Source organism: Belonocnema kinseyi, chromosome 5 (genome assembly GCF_010883055.1).
Source record: "Belonocnema kinseyi isolate 2016_QV_RU_SX_M_011 chromosome 5, B_treatae_v1, whole genome shotgun sequence".
NCBI lineage: Eukaryota > Metazoa > Arthropoda > Insecta > Hymenoptera > Cynipidae > Belonocnema > Belonocnema kinseyi.
The window spans coordinates 58,043,315-58,055,502 of NC_046661.1; the positions used below are offsets into that span (position 1 = coordinate 58,043,315).

General features: G+C 31.8%; 1 protein-coding gene across 1 annotated transcript in view; it reads left to right on the plus strand.

Annotated features, from left to right (window-relative positions):
- Positions 1-268: 268 nt before the first annotated feature.
- The window catches only part of LOC117173482 (torso-like protein), a 189,241-nt gene continuing 177,321 nt past the window's right edge, over positions 269-12,188 (plus strand). The window contains exon 1 of the mRNA XM_033362084.1: positions 269-501. The gene's annotated coding sequence lies outside the window, so the exon portion shown is untranslated. The remainder of the gene's footprint in view (positions 502-12,188) is intronic.

The following is a 12,188-nucleotide window of genomic DNA, read 5'->3' on the forward strand; positions in this document are numbered from 1 at the left end:
AAATTCGAACATTCGTTCCCACGTGCGTGTGATTGGCTGAAGCCGGTGAGTGCATGAGAACGTCACATACACACAGGGAAAAATACTCACTCATATGTGAGGACTTCACCGCATGAGAAAAGTTCTCCACACAAACGACTCGCGTGCATGTACCAACCACATGTGCCATTGCAGTACCAACGACGACATTCACGGACGGCTTGCTCGCGGCTATCCGATTTAGATTTGCTGAAGAGAGAACAGTCGCAGCCGGTCCGTTCGGTAAGACGCATTCATCAGCGTTACCACGCCGATTGCTGATTCAAAATCAGGATCGCGCGCGAAAACCGTGCGAACCGATCCAAACAGGTGCGCGAGTGTCACTTGTGCTCTGTGCCATTATTGTGATATTTTTATCGAAATGGTGCTGCGATGTGGATATTAAGAACCTCTCAAGATCAGCAACTGCAGAGAAATCGAATCCTGATGGATACCATGGCCTGGACGTAGTCCTTCGCTCAGGTGAATGCAAACAGTCGAGATTGACTTGATGGTATCAAAATTTCAATAACAATCAATAAACAAAATATTGGTATGAATACGAACGGCAATAGTTCAGAAAATAGCTAATATTGTCCCTCTGCCCAAAAACCCTATAAAAACAATACAAATAAATATTTTTTTATCTTAAAACATTAATGCATTAGTATTAAATGAGTATTTGGCCATACTCTTGAAATCTTTTGAAACATTTCTCTGATACCCCATAAAATCCCTTAAAATAATGTTAAGGCCGTGTCTGCCTGTACCGAAATTTTGGTACAAGTAGCTAACTTTTACGGGACAAATAAGGGGAGCTGGAAAATGTTACTAAGTTTCGGTACATATAGCTATATATAATCTTTTAAAACCCATCATATTCAATTGACAAATTCTGAAAGACAGTGAAATCCCATATTTTTTTTTTTTTCAATTATTTGAAATGCCTCATAACTTTTTACCCTGTAGACATTACTTGAAATCCTTAGAGTCCCATTGAAGTATTTTTAAATATTTCGCTATACCTAATAGAAATAATTTGAAATCCCTTAAGATCTTTTGAAAAAACTTAAAACCTTCCGAAGTTTGACAATATCATTCGAAATATATTGAAACCCGTCGAAACCTTTATTTAAATCTTTAAAATTTCAAAAGATATTTGGAAAGCCTTAAAATATTGTTTAATCCCCTAAAACTCTTAGAAAATTTGTGAAACCCCTTGAAGTGTTTTGAAATCACTTGCAATTTGGAACTGCCGTGAAATCTCTGGAAGTATTTAGAAATACTTTAACAATCCCTAAAATCTTTACAATACTTTAAAGTTCCCCCCAACAAATTTTAATTTTTACAAAATCATGAAAAGCTATCTAAATCGCTTGAAGTCTTCTTAAATTAGCTGAAATCTTTAAAGATCCTAAAGAAGGCTGAGAACGGGGTGACTGAAAGCGAGAGTTTGATGTACTGTGAAATTTCTTGAAATACTTTGAAATACTTCAAAACTCCCTCAAATATTTAAAAATATTCTACAATTCCTCAATATTCTTTGCAATCTATTGAAACCTTTACAAGTTCAATCGCAATCTTTTTACAAGTGCTTGAAAACGCCCGTAAAGGGGGGGGGGGGGTTCTCATTCAAAGTATTTGAAGAGAGCATTGTTCTTTAGAGTATATTATCTCAATGAAATTTCAATTTTCTTGCTAACAAGTTTCGAGAATTTTTAAATTTGAAACGCATTCTACCACATTTTGGCTAAAAGTAAAAATGTTCATACTGATCCTGCAATCAGTCATTTCAAAGTTACGATTTCCACTTTGTATATTTTAAAACGCGAAAACTCGCTTTCGCTCCGCTGTCGGCCAAAATAGTATATGCACCGAGAGCCAAAACGATCGTTTGCGCCTTATACTTTATATGCGGCGCGTAAACGCCCGTTTTCGCTCTGGGTGCACAATATACTATTTTCGAAAGAAAAATCCTCGTGGACACAAAAATGATTGATCTGTATTAAACCTGGAAAATGCTTTCTTTATGCAAGCAAGAATAAAAAAAATGAATAAATTAAAAAATGTGGTTTTCCGTAAAGTCAACTCTCCATAATTTTTAAATTTCAGTCGGGAAGTTAAAGTCGAACTTAATAGAAAGTCCCACTTTCCTTATTTTATCCAATTTATTATTTTTAACTTGTGCTTATATAAGGAGCACAATATACCCCCTACCTTCTAAAATGTCAATACAATTTTATCATTTTTTTTAAAAGTTAAAATAATAATTTTCATTGTTTACGCTTCCAAATTCTCAGCATTTGTTTTTTTTTTCTCAAAATTTCCCGAAATTTCCATATTTCTTGTCTCCTTAAAAAAGAAACAAAACTGTACAACAAGTGTCTTTAATGTAGGTCAATAATAAAAACTGCTGAAATATTTTACATTACTCATTTTTAACAAGAATTTCAATACAATTTTAATGAGGTATTATAAAATAATGTGTACGTGTTTTATCGTATTCACAGTAATAACACATGTTTGAGGATTTTATGCAAACATAATTTCACTTATTTCAACAAAAAGTACGTTGACTCAACAAAAAAAATTAATCCCACAAATCGAGTTATTAAATAATTAAACTAAGTTTTTCTAATATATTTCTCTTGGTTTTAAAATACTTTCGATAAAATATCCATCACTTTGCTGGAAAAAATAAAAATATTTTTGATTCTATAGCAACCAAACTGTCTTCTTTTTTCAAACAAATATTTTCTCAGATAGGTTTGTAATAGTACAAAGTGCATAGCAGTTAAAAAAGAAAAGTAAAATATCAGTCACTATGTTCAAGAAATATTCGTTAAGAAATTATGTAGTTATCGATCATAAAATTCGAATACAATTTTATTAAAATTCAGTGTCAACCAATAACATCATCACTTCTCATAGCTCGAGCTGAAAACAAAAAGGTTTCTCAAATTAAAATAATATTAAATTATATTATTATAATAAATTATATTTTATTAAATTAAATTATATAAAATTTTTCATGACTTCACCGTGTTTAATACAAATATTAAATTGAAAATTGGGAATCTTCAATGTCGCTCCCTTTCAAATTATACCATGTCTTCAAGTGTGCAAATTTCTTTTCAACTTTTATAAAACTTAAATTTGAATATGTTAATTTTTGTATGCATCTATAACTGTACAAATTTAAACATTTTCATTTGTAGTTATAAAAAATTATCGCAATTTTAAAAAATCTTCAATAATTCGATTTGGGAATTTTGAATTGCGGAGTTTTTTAAGAAACACTTTAACTCCCGTTCCATATTTTTAAATTCAACACTTGTAAAATTATTGAAATTTTAAATGAATTAATTTCCAACGTTGTCGTTAAGAATCTTACCAATTTCAAATGAAAAAGCTTCAACATTATATATTTTTAAATAAAAAATTTTTCGTTTAATGTTCGTAGAAAAATTCAACATTACATTTTTACATCGAGAGAATTTAAAAATTAGTGATTTCAAATTAAATCTTCTCAGTGGGCCCAAAACCATGAACACCCCTAAGAACATCCTTGGAACGTTCCTGGGAAGTCTAATGTCAGTCGAATCAACGCCTTTAAGACGTCTAATGTCCTAAAATGTCCTAAAGACGTCTTATAGACATATAACATTCTCGGGACATCGTTCCTACTGACATTAGACGTCTTCAAAACATCCCTAGGATGTCTATAAGACATGTTCCAAAAGACGTCTTAGGGATTTGCCGTAGACGTCTCTAGGGCATCCTTAATTTTTTGCCCGCTGGGTTCGGTTACTTCAGTTTAAAATGTGCATTTCTTCAATATTGAACCGTTAAAAGTTTAATTTTACAAAATTGTAAATAAAGGAATACATAAGTAAATTATCAAATGATGAAGTTTCGATTAAAAAGTAATATTTGATCGCTTGAAAAATGATAAATTGTAAGCTTTATGACCTGCCCATGTAGTAAGAAAGTCTTTCATGAAAAATGAGTTCGATAACACTTAATTGAATGAAGACGACAGAGCTAAATCAGCAAATTTTTGTACATCTCGCAATAAATTCCGCGCTCGCTCATTAGTTAGCCGCCTTAGTAAAAAGTGGGTAACGGACTTTTTCCGCACTTTGGTGCAGGCCAAGTTCTGCTCTACTTGAAAAATGGATTACACTTCTTGTCAACATAACGAAAAAAATTGTCATTATTTAAGCTCACGAAAAACTGCAGTTTAAACTTTAAATGAGATTCAAATCAAATTGAAAAACCTATTTAACATCCAATAATTAAGTTAATGTGCAGAATTCCTGAAAATGAGACCAAGAATATAACAACCAAATTTGGACAATCAACTTGAAACATTCCTGTTGCAATTTGAAAAGATTTAAAAATTTCCTAAAAAAGAAAAGAAAAAAATTATTTTTTTGGACAAATATAAAGAGAAAAGAAACATGGGAAGGTCACCAACCAAATCAGCTTCCTTCTCTTTTTTATTTTTTTCGTCTTTTTTATTTTTATCATTATCAAATCACAATAAAAAATATTAGATTCTCAAGTGTCAGGGAGAGAGCAATGTGGTTTCGTTCGAATTTTCTTTGCCTTGATAAGGGTACTGTATGAGTGCCGAAAGGTTGGTGATTATTTTTAAACTGTTTTTTATTGTAGTTTGATAATAATAAAAATAAAAAAGACGAAAGAAATTAAAAAGAGAAGCAGCGGGATATGGTTGGTTGCCTTCAGATTTTTCTTTCCTCGTTTTTATATTTGTCAAAAAAAAAAACATTTTTTCTTTTCTTTTTAAGGAATGTTTTCATCTTTTTTCAAATTGCGATAGGAATATTTTATGGTGGTTATCCAAATTTAGTCGTTAGATTCTTGATTTTATTTTCAGGAATTCTGAAAATTAATCATAATATTTATTTAGCATAGCAACAAAATTTTTTTTATTTAATTACTTACAATAACCCAAAATGCTCCAAAAATAGAGGAAATAGGGTCATTTATCTACGAAAATAGAGGAATAGAAGAGGTTTCAATTCTTTTAAATAAAAATAAAGTATAGATAACATATAAAATTCAATACGAAGACGGAAAAGACATTATTGCCGCTCGAATTATACAAAATCTCAGTTAAGCAAAATAAGGGTATATACTGTCTCCACCCATGTGGTATAGGTGAAACAACTATACTGATTTGTCTCGAGCCCAATACACTGCTTCGTATACACCTGCGACTCTAAACTTTTTAGATCTAGACGTTTTGAGACCTTCTGAATCAGGAAAACAGCCTTTCGCGAATGTGTGTGTGTGTGTGTGTGGGCGTACATTTTTATTTTGTTACCACTATTACTTTCATAAAAATTATCATATCACGTATTGTCACGTCAACGAGCTTGTATACGTCGTGGAGCAATATCGGGTTTTCCATATAACGCTAAAGATTTAAAGTCGAAATATATTGCATTTTCAACAAAATAGTCTTGAATTTTCCAACAAAAACGATTAGGTTTCTACAAAAAGAGATACATTTACAACGAAAGAGTTAAATTTTAAAGATTGAAGCTTGAAGGTAGATTGTTTTAGAAAAACATTGATTTTTAAACCCGAAAAGATGAACTTTCAACCAAGAAGATAATTTTGTAATGCAGATGTTGAATTTTTAATAAAAAATCAAATTAATTTTATACTAAAAAAATGGTTTTACAAATAAATACTTGAAATTTCAGGCAAAAGAGACGAATTTTTAACCGAATACATGAATGTTCAACCTTCAAACACGAATTTCCAAATAAATGGTTGCATTTTTAATCCAATAGTTGAGTTTTTAATAAAACAAGATTAATTCTATATTAAAAATATAATCTTCGATATGTCAACCAAGAAAGGGTTTTAATTTTTAATTAAAATTAGTCAAATTTTATGAACAACGTGAATTTTAAACTAAAGAAATCAATTTTCATCCAGAAATTGATTATTTTTAGTGAAAAAATGTATTTTTAAAAACAAAAAAACGATTTGAAAAATAACTTGAGTAAGGAGTGCAACCCTGAATTAAGTACTTGAATTTCGAATCAAGGAGATTAATTTTCTAACGAAAAAAAAAGATTCACAAAAAAATATATAAATTTGCAACCAAACCGTTGAATTTTCAACTAAAAACTATCAACTTCCAACCAAAAAGTGGAATAGTTAAATCTGCAGTTTCAAATATTAATTTTTATTAAATAACTAATTTTCCTAGAAAAGGATGGATTTTCAACTAATAAAATGAATATTTAACAAAGCAGTTACACTGTTAACGAAGCAGTTGCATTGTCAATGAAGAATATTAATTTTGAACAAAAAAATCCGCCCGCTTCGTGGTCACGTTCTCAATGCGCGCTGCACACGCGACACGCTTCGCTCGCAAGTTTGGGCGCGCTCAGGGCGCGCGACTGTTGGTTCTCGCGCTTCGCGCTCGGTAATGTATGTACCTCGCGCTACGCGCTCGGTCTTTGTATATTTCAGATATCCACAGATTTTTTTAAACTAAAAGTCAAAACATCGACAACAGTAATTTGATACGCTCGAATTTGTATCTCAACTTGTATATCATTTCCATAAATGTATATTATTACAATTCATAACATGCATTGATATTAAAACAGACGTAGTTTCATCGTCTCTTTTTTAAAAAATGCGCATTCTTTAAAAAAAGTTTGTTATTAAACATTTTACTGCAACTTCTGCCGGTTTTCAAAAACTGAATTTGCTCATTTCATTTCAAATTTTATTTTTACGATTTAAACGTAGCACATACATTCAAAACATCAGCCTTACTTTTTTTCAACTTCTAAATTAAATCCCTAACTCAGTGATCATATGATCTCATTTTCAAATTCCCGGCCCACGCTGGGAGAAAAATTACATTCTTGGTTTAAAATAACGTACAGCCCACAAATATAGAGCGATTTGAACAAAACAAATTTTTTAAAAGCTGTTAAGATTCCTAAAAGAGTTGTCGCGCCTGATTTTTCAATTAGGGATTCAATTTTATATAAATAAACAAACAAATATGACGAAACATGGCCATGTTATCTATTTGACTTTCACAGTGCAAAATTTTTTATATGCAAATTATTTGTTGAAAAAATGTTTTTTTATGATTTTCCATAATCATACGTTTTTTCTAGTTATATTGCAAGACATTTTATGAACAAATGCAGTAATCAGGCATTTTTCGACAGAAGAATTCGTTTTTGCGATGTACATTTTTTAAAATTCGGAACTTTATGATATTTGCAGCAAAATTCATCATTTTTATTAATCTTTTAAACAAATTTAATAATCAAATACATTATTCGGGCATTTGTCGGCAGAAAAATTCGGTTTTTTCTACTCCAGTCTTTTCAAATGGGAATTTGATGGGAATTTCAGCAACATTCATAATAAGTTGATAAATTTTATTATTTCTTTACACAAATTTGATGAACAAATGCATTAATCAGGCATTTGTTTACAGAAAAATTCGTCTTTTCCTATGTCAACAGTTTTAATTAGGATATCGAAAACAATAAATTGACCATCGACAGATGCTCGAATAATGCGTTTGTTTATTACATTTTTTTAAATAAATATAAAATTTATCAATTAATTATGAATTTCGCTGAAAACATCATGAACTTCCCAATTAAAAAGGCTGAAATAAAAAAAAAACAATTTTTCCATTCACAGATGCCTGAATAATACATTTGTTTGTTAAATTGGTTTGAAAAAAAAACATAAACTATGTCAACTCATCATGAATGTTGCCGAATTTATTATTAAGTTCCCAATTAAAAGTCTGATATCGAAACAAAAAAGAATTGTTCTGTCGATAGATGCCCCAATAATGCATTTGTTTTTTTAAATTTGTTTTTAAAAAATCATAAAATTTATCAAAAAATTATGAATTTTTCTGAAATTGTCATGAAGTTCCCAACTAAAAAGACTGCCAGTGAAAAAACTGAAAAACTGAAAAATTTATGGAAAATCGTAGAAAAAATGCTTTCAACAAATAATTTGTTGATAACAAATTTTTTGTGTATATTGTCTAATATTGGAATATCCTTAACTAATGCTATTTTATGCAACTTAAGCGATTTCAACCATTATCCTGTTATTGACGAGCACTGGGAACGTCAAATAGAAAAAAGGCCATTTTTGCGTCGTATTTGTTTATTTATAAAAAAATTGAAAACCTAATTCAAAAATCGGCCTAGACAACTCTCTTAGATATCTTATTAGCTTTTTTTCCCAATTTTTTTATGTCGAAATCGGTGTAGATTTTTGGGCTGTATGTTATTCTGAACCAAAATTTTTTCCATATCGTGCGTTATTTGGCTTAAAATGTTGATTTTCTTGTGTTTTTTGGAAGTTTTTAAATGCTATAACTCTGGTAAATTTTGGTTTTATAGAAAAAAAGTCATTAGGATAAATTGTTCGCCTGTTTGAATACTATGAATATCCATACAGGAAGTTTTTGAATTTTGAAAAAAAACTGATATAAAAAATTTTCAAAATACGCTCAATTTTTGAATTTTCATCCAAAATGGCTGGCTAATGAACTATACCTTTATTTCAGGACACTGAAAAAGTACCAAAGGCCAATCCAATCTGTCAGTTCTTTCAAAAGTTATCGTGCTCACAAACTAAAAATCTACAGACACACAGTCAAACAGACACATTCGTAAAAACCTGTTTTTCGGATTCAGGGGTTTCCAAAACGTGGACATTTGACAAAAACGGGGGGGGGGGGTCAAATTTTACACAAGTCTCATACCTTCTCTTGATGAGAATGTAAAAAGATGAATGTTCAATGAAAAATTTAACAACTGTATTATCATCTAAAAACGATCCATTTTTAACCAAAAATAGAATAGTTAAATTGTCAGTTAAAAAATTAATTTCTAAACCTAGAAAAACTAATTTTCAAAAAAATAATTCAATTTTCAAACAAATAGTACAATTTTGAACCAAAAGAGATGAATTCTGTACAAAAAAAATATAATATGTAGTACAAAAACAAGGAAAAAGGAGGAATCTTTCAATAAATGGGCAAAGAGGGAAAAGAGTATGAAGTCTGTACTTAGATGCTTTATTTGTTAAAAATCAAATTACTAAACAACAAAGTAAGTAACGAGACAATTTTAAAATAATGTGGTGCAGAAGAGACGCTAGTAGACACATGGGAAAGAAATCGGTTAAGATGGTTCGGACATGTTAAGAGAATGCCAAATGAACGACTAACGAAACAAGTGTATCAAGGTAAAGTAAATGGCAGCGTGCCCAGAGGTAGACCGCGGAAAGAATGGTTAGAATGTGTGAATGAGACCCTAGTTAGAAGAGACATAAGAAGTCACAGAAACACGAGAGCTTGCTTGAAAAAGTGCATGGACATAAAAGAAGCTATTTTCCAAATGACAATTGTCTTTTCCCCTAGGTTTAAGTGGAGCGAAAACCATCTTGGGAATATTTGGTCAATGACTAACAATATTTATTAGATTACCCATAATTAGGACCAATATTCGTTGAAATTATTGCAGACAGTGTATACTTAAAAAAAAGAGTCCATCAAGTTGTCTTACAACTGTTCAATACATACTTTCTTGAGTCAGCGCGGTGTTCAGTGACGTCCTTGTGTCGCGTAACTAACTTAAATGCATGCCTTTACATCTAGCAACTATTACTTGCAAATATTCAATTTATAATAAAATTTTAGTTATTAAAAAAAACTCTTAATTAGATATATGTTATTTTCACATTTTGACATTTGACATTTGTTATTATTAACTAAATTTATATAAAGACATTTGTGCGCAATGTATACGGATCGCTAAACAAAAAGTTAAGGATTTATTAAGCAGTAGGGTGGGGTGGGGCGAGATGGGCATAATTATCCTTTCCACGTCTGTATTTGAAATCTGCTGATTCACTGCTTGGAAGTAAAACGTTATATATACTCTACAAAAAAAATTTTATTAAAATTTTGCCAAGATAAAAGTAACTAAAAAAAGCATATGCGGAATTAGAAACGAAAATAAAGAACTAGTGCGCTTGGCTCATATCGCCTCATGCCTGGGGGCGGGATAGACCACTTAATTAAATAACTTATTATATATTATTTATAACTAAGAGTATTGTTAAGTTAAAGGGTTTTAAAATAAAAACATATCTTAAACATTTTGTTCTAAAATTGAACGGAAAATTTAAAGTATTTAACGTTCCTAACCTCTACCATAACTAACATTCAAAGAGTAAATAGAAAAACGATTTATACTCACATATCATTTAATAATTTTATTACAGAAATAAATATAACAATTTTTCGACTTACTTACCCATGTACATTGTCTCAGTAAAAGTTAAATTCTACAATACGAAAACTCCTAAATACTAGACTGGTTTACTACAATAACTACACAGTAATACAATATGATGAATTTTAAATGTAGATGAATTTCATTTTTGCATTAAATTAGCGTGCTTTGAAATTCAATTTGTTCTGGCAGAAAGGCGTGCGCGAAATACGATCTGGCGATGCGCAAACACTTGGACGAATTTCGGCGATTTTAGAAGAGGAGCCAAGAGAGCAGCCGATAATATACAATATGGCGTCAATAACGCTGGATAGTATCGATCAATACTGAGTTCATGGTAGTTGTTTCGTCAACGTTTCCTATTTTGATATATTTGCTCAGATCTATAACGGATTTTGATTATAAATCGAATAAACGTACACACGTGATAGAAAAATATATGAAAAAGGATTGAAGATTCACGTTTTGTATCTGGTACCTTGAAATGGATATAAGTGCCTTATTTAGTGTCATCAAGTTCTTTTTTTCTTTTACTAATCTCATCGACTTGGAGGATAAAACAACTTGATTTCTTAGGCAGAATGAATAACTTATTCAATTCTCACATTAAAAAATATATAATTCCTAAAATTATTCAAATTTTAATTATATATTAATTTTATGTTCCTAGTAACTGAACGATAGCTCATACATGTTATAAAATTCAACAATCAGCTCTATTGAAATTAACCTGTTTCATTTCAAACGCACGCGTTGATGGACAGTCAACAATCTTTCTGTCTTAAATTAACCTATAAAGTACATTTTACGTACATAAAGCAGTTGACTTACAACCGAGCGCGTTACTTAAAGTCATGTTATCAGTATCAGTTGACTTTCAACTGGAGAATGATCCTTTTGGTTACATCTAAAAGTCAACCGCCTTTTCCTACTGAAATTCAGATTCTTGTATTACTGTTTACATAACTGAATTTAATATAAATTGACGTATTAAGCCGTTTTTTATGTTTGCCATATTTTTCGACGACAACAATCTTTTTCTCATTTTCATAGCATTTTACGGGTTTTCGAACAAAGTTACTTAAGACATATGCCAGAAAAACAGTGTCCCCCTACTGGAAATCTATACGATTTCTTGATGATATCGTCTAGGAAAACATCATTTAGAATTGACTCATTGCTAGATCCCCCTTTTTATGTGGTAAGCAGTCAAGCTACAAGAATATTATTACACGCTGTCCCTGAACCAAGGGCTTCTGCTGAATATGGTTACAAAAATAAATTGGCAGTCGCGGACAATTGTCCAGGGGTGGTCCCGAAGGAATTAACCCCCGAGCGGAGGTGTGAAAACCGTGCCGGAAGCTGAATGGCACCTGGGTGAGGTGTCTAGAACGGTGACTCTGGGATACCGGGCGACCTCTCAGAGTACGCACCCTCATCCTTGCATGCGGGGCTCTACAAGGATGGACGAACCCCTTTCCCTAGCTTCTCGTAGGAACAACAATGACAACACCGAACATAGTTGTAGTAAGTGCGGTTTAAAACAACAGAACGCGCAGGGATCCCGACCATGGGTCGGCCAACAATGCCGACCAATCTAGAGCTGGGGGGGTCAATGAAAATGGATTTAATGCAATGGATCGGCGGGATCTCGCGACCTTTGGGTGGACGGAGCGACTGAATCACAACTTGCTAGAGAGCTCCGATGCGAGTGTGGCTCCTGAACGGGGTTACATGGCACGGCCACATGCTCTGTGGTGCAAGAAACACCCGGAGCTATCGCACTTTTCGCGGCAACGTCGGCGAAACCATGCTGAACTA